Source organism: Rutidosis leptorrhynchoides, chromosome 10 (genome assembly GCF_046630445.1).
Source record: "Rutidosis leptorrhynchoides isolate AG116_Rl617_1_P2 chromosome 10, CSIRO_AGI_Rlap_v1, whole genome shotgun sequence".
Classification (NCBI taxonomy): Eukaryota; Viridiplantae; Streptophyta; class Magnoliopsida; order Asterales; family Asteraceae; genus Rutidosis; species Rutidosis leptorrhynchoides.
This window is the reverse complement of record NC_092342.1, coordinates 276,412,707-276,418,377: the sequence shown is the minus strand read 5'-3', so window position 1 is coordinate 276,418,377 and position 5,671 is coordinate 276,412,707. Positions and strand designations below refer to the sequence as shown.

At 35.2% G+C, this 5,671-nt stretch overlaps 1 pseudogene; it reads left to right on the top strand.

Annotated features, from left to right (window-relative positions):
• The first annotated feature begins 1,259 nt into the window (after positions 1-1,259).
• LOC139871057 (uncharacterized) lies at positions 1,260-5,055 on the top strand (annotated as a pseudogene).
• Positions 5,056-5,671: the final 616 nt, after the last annotated feature.

Sequence of the window (5,671 nt, the reverse complement as noted above, 5' to 3'; positions counted from 1 at the left end):
TCGAAATCAGGGTTGCTGGTATTATTCTGTTCGAATAATTTTGTAAAGTGCCCAAGAATCTCATCCTTAATTGCATCAGGTGATTCGACCCATGTACCGTTTATGTATAACCCTCTGATGCTCGACTTATTGTTGTTCCTTCGGATCATGGAGTGAAAAAAAGATGTGTTGTCATCTCCCTCTGCCGCCCACCTAAGTCTGGCCTTTTGCCTTAACATGGAGGCCTTTTCTTTTTCCAATTTTAATCTCATTGCACGGGCCTGAAGCCACTCAATTCTTTCTAGATCCGAGATCAAACCTGCTTCTGCCTTACATTCGAGCTCATCCGTAGCTTTCTTCCATTTGTTCAATTCAGTATCTAAAGGGCCATATTTGAATTTACTCCACTTCCTGAGTGCTTCTTTCACGTTTTTTAGTTTGTTTCTGAAGATGCAGTCAGGCCTTGAACCAGTGACGTTTAGATTCCAAGCCTCGATGATAATTTGTTCAACCTCTTTACTTTCGAGCCAGATGTTAAAAATCTTGAATGGCTTGGGACCGAAATTTTGGTTACTGTCCCGTAGCATTAGAGGGTAGTGATCAAGGGAGTTTCGATCTAAGGTTATGGTTGAAACATCACTCCAGGAATTGATAAAAGCTTCGGAGACAAGAAACCGATCCAATTTACTAAAAAATTTTCCATCATCGCTAATTCTTGTGAATTTCTTACCTAACAGTGGAACTTCGATTAGGTGACTTTGCTCTATGAAATTGTTGAAAAGCTTTGCTCTACGTTCTATGAAAATAGAGTTTTGTCGTTCATCTTGCGATCTAACTTCATTAAAGTCACCACCTATCACCCATTCATCATTATCAAAAGACATCAAATCTTGCAAGCTGTCCCATAACTTCTTTTTTTCGTCATCTATATGCGGCCCATAGACGTTTACCACTATCGTTTCATTCATTTTTCCTTGCCATTTGCCTCGGATCGCCGGGAATTTATTTCTTTACATTGAGTAAAAAACTTTACTTTTATTGCTCATCACTAGTTCAAGGGAATTGATATATTCACTATCTAAATTACTTCTTTCACCATACTCATCACTACTTGGGAATTGATATATCCACTATCTAAATTACTTCTTCCACCATAAACTGTGTATTAATTGGTTGTATTGTACAACTAAATAATGCATATGTTTAGTGGAAGAAGTAATTTGGATGGTGGATATATCATTTCCGCCGGTTCAAGCAGAGCAGAGCAGATAAGTTGAAAAATGGCGATCTCTAAAACCTCAAAAATAAAACCCGGATCCGGATCTCCAATCTTGTTACTCACAATCACTATCTCACTCATCGCCCTTGTCTACCTTCTTTCATCACTACTCTCAACAACCCGATCACAAACCCTAATTCCTCCTCTCAACAACATTCATCATCATCATCATAATCGCAGTGATACTGAAAAGTTTTTATATTGGGGTAACCGAATCCACTGCCCCGGTAAACACTGTGATTCATGTGCTGGTTTGGGTCATCAAGAATCTAGCCTCCGTTGTGCCCTTGAAGAAGCCATCTTTTTACACCGGTACTAAACAATTTGCTCAAAACTTATGCATTATTCAATTTAATTACTGAAATTGTTTTTGTTTGCTTGCATGCTTATGTAAATAACTTATGCATTATTAATTATCATATCTTTTTATCTGTGTAGAACTTTTGTGATGCCTTCAAGAATGTGTATAAATCCAATACATAATAACAAAGGAATTTTGCATCATTCAAACAATGTTAGTTCAGAGCAAAGGTTAGTTTTTTTTTTTTTTTTTTTTTTTTTTTTTATTTTGCTTTTGGTTCGTAGATAAAGGTTTAATTTTATGACTCGTTTTTGTAATATAACAGGTGGGCTGCTAGCTCGTGTGCGATGGATTCATTGTACGATATGGAACTTATATCGAAAACGGTACCTGTAATTTTGGATAACTCGAAAACCTGGTTTGAGGTTATGTCAACTAGTATGAAATTAGGATCTAGAGGAGTTGCTCATGTGGAAGGAGTAAGCCGGGCGGATTTAAAAGAAAGAAGTCAGTATATGAAGATTCTGCTTATAAATCGAACTGCAAGTCCTTTGTCATGGTAATAAATCCTTTATTATAAACTACATACATGTAGAGCACTGTAGGATGTTTTTTTTTTTTCGAAAAGCAAACAAAATTTTAGCAGGCTAAATAACAACAGTTCCGCTTAGTTTGTTAGGTGTTATTTGAATTTATTATTTTGTGTTGGTGTGTAGGTATTAATCACCACAATCATTCGGGTTTATGGAATGTAAGGATCGAAATAATCGTAGCGCTGTTTTGTTACCGCATTCTTATCTTCCTTCCATGGCTGCCAAAAAGCTTAGAGATGCTGCAGATAAGGTCAGCCATTTTGTTTCTTGGTTCTTACTTTGATGATTGTGTAACTTGTACCCTTAATCTGTTCACTGTTCACATATGCCAATGTTATTCTTGTGATATATTAGTGTCAGTATTATAGCAGCCAACTTTCATGAATGTTCAACTTTGTTTAGGTGAACAGTGACATGGTTAGGGGCAGTGTTGTAAAAAACCCGATTACTCACCGATTAATCTCCGATTAATCATTTTAAGAGCAATCCGTTTCGATTTCTAAAAATCCGTTTAATTAAACGGTTAACGTCAATTGATGGGTCAAAACCGAATTTGGTAACCAAAATCGGTCGAAGTAAAAAATGGTTAACATTTTAACATGAATTACTACTCCATACATCTAAAAGAGGGAGGTAAAATGACTAGTGAACTTCACAATTTTCACAAATTCACAACAAACTTCTTATTTATTACAATTCAACCTCACCTTTTTTAATACTTAACTCTATAGTTTTTATAAACTTACCACAAACTTTTCACACTTTATAATTTAACCAAACCCCATACTTTTTACTATCTACTATTCATTATTATTTTTATACGTTTATCTAAAAAACAAATCGATGAATAGTAACTTAGTCTCATGCTTAAAATATTTGTACCCCATGCTTTGGATGTTATACACACAAGGAAACACTAACTATGACTAAATTGAGGGGGCAAACAATAATTTATTTGAATAAAATTGGGATTCATCTTTTCGTTCGGGTTGAGTAACGTTTAACCGACATAACCGTTAAACTCAAATAATTTTACGAACTAAACGCGATAAATTATATTCGAAACGGAGCCCCGACGCGAAGCGAGGGCTCCTCACCTAGTTTAAACTAGAACTTTATAGTTTTGGAGCAAACTGAACAATTTTAGACAATTATCTTAAAGTTTTATTTTTATATTTATGGTTTTTTTCCTATATTTACACATATAATTTTTAAAATTTAATATTTAAATGTATACAGTACAATCCGATTAATCCCCGATTAATCCCCGAATTGCCGATTAATTTTTTCAAAGTCCCGACCGATTAATTTCCGAATAGCGAATTTTGCAACCTTGGTTAGGGGTCTTATTGGAGGTAGGGTGGACATAATAAAAATATTAATAAATGTAATACATATTAAATTCCGGGGATAATGTACGCAAAATTGCATAGGCCACCCATTCATAAGGAGACCGATAAAACTGTTGAAGTTATTCTGGTCTAAAACTGTTGACACCTCATCAACGTATTTATGCTCTTGATATTTGAAGCCTTAAACACAAGAAAAGACAAGATTGGTATTTATGCTCAAATTGAGGGTGTCTTTGTCATCAGGTAAGTATTTGGCTGGATTTGCCATTAAATTACCAAATTGATACTTGGGCAGTTGAGGTGGCTTGTAAAGCACTTTACTTGTATTGATAATTTGGTGGCCTTTATGTCCTTCTACGAATACTTTGGTGGCTTGTAATGCACAATTTCACGTTGTAGTGTTTGAACTGGTTAGCAGGTTACAAAGTATGCCCAAAACGGAACATTGACTCATATTTTACTGATTAAACCACATCATATCAGCATAGAATGTGATGTTTGATGTATATATATTTTCGAAACGGAACTCACTTGTGCAAAAACATGTAATGCTTTTACTTTGTCATTCATGTATTTGTTACCAAAGGTTCTGAATATCTTTGTAATGAATGAGTCCAGATTATTGCCCTTCTTGGCGATTACGATGCTATTCATGTCCGACGAGGTGATATTTTAAACACAAGGAGCGACAGGTTTGGTGTTGCCAGGACCCTGCATCCTCATCTTGACAGAGACACGTCCTCATTTTATTCTTTGTAGAATCGCAAAATGGGTCCCACCAGGACGCATACTGTTTATTGCTTCTAACGAGAGGACTCCAAATTTCTTTTCTCCTCTCTCTAACAGGTAAATCCACCAGCACTTAATTTGAAGCTTCCAACTAATTGTATATCGTTTACTTTGTATGCATTATCTGATGGAGTATTTATTATTCTTTTGATGTATAATAACAGGTACAAATTAGCTTATTCATCAAACTTTAGCAGGATATTAGATGAGGTAGTAGAAAATAATTACCAGTTGTTCATTATAGAGAGGCTTATTCTTGCTGGAGCCAAAACGTATATAAAAACATACAAGGAAACCGATACAGATCTAAGCCTTACTGATGACCCCAAGAAGAATACCAAAATATGGCAAGTACCCATTTACACAAAACAAGGATGTTGATTTTGACTTCTCTTTATACACACGTACCAGCATCCGCACGTCGAATTCAACATGTTAACTTTGTGATTTACATTAGGCTTGTTAGTGAGTCATATAATACAATTCTGATATTTTGGAGGGATTGTAGCTCGGAAGACAAAAAGGTAACTGCTATCATCTTCATATTATGCATCCGACCAAGATTGTATGATTTGCAATACTTCCTGTCTAATTCGCTATTTTTCAGCACACATTGACCGTCTAGTTATCTACATGATCACTTCTTGAGCTCACATTTTTCTGCTTTGAGTAGACAGAAAATAAAAGGTCAAACTTTTGAGTTAAGGCAATATAGAATAAAAGAAGTGATGCTATGTAACAAGCATTACTACAGGATTTGTAAGATTACCATTCTGAGTAGTTTTTGTAATACCATATCTCAGACTTGGAGTCGAGTCCATGGCAGGTTTAAGCTACATTACGCTTAATTTTCGTAGAAAAGATATTTTTTATATAATAAGAGTTGGGGTTACGAATATACTAATTAATCTCTAATACTAATTATGATGAGTCTGTAGCCTGTACTGTTCACAAGGTTAAAACCGTCATTTTGTTAGTAATAATTATCATGATATCTCAACTTAAATCCACAAATATGGTAAACATCTTTACCGCATCGATAATCGAACGGGTACGGTATTAGTTTGGTCCGTTTTGATTGTTTGATGCAATTAGTAGCATTCTAGAAAGACATAAATTATTGACAAAATTACTCCCGTCGTTCTTGAACTTATACCGAAATCATAAACGTCGTCCTCAAAGTTTTTTTATTTGCGTTCGTCGTCACTGAACTTGCATTTTATAACTTGTGTCATCCTTCTGTTAACTGTCCGTCTCTTTCCTCCGTTTACCTCTAGCATCTGCCAAACATGTGAGGGCAATTCTATCATTTTATATCTTTTATAGTTAAGGGACGACGAATGTAATTTTGCCATTCTTCCCTTATCTTCATCTTCAT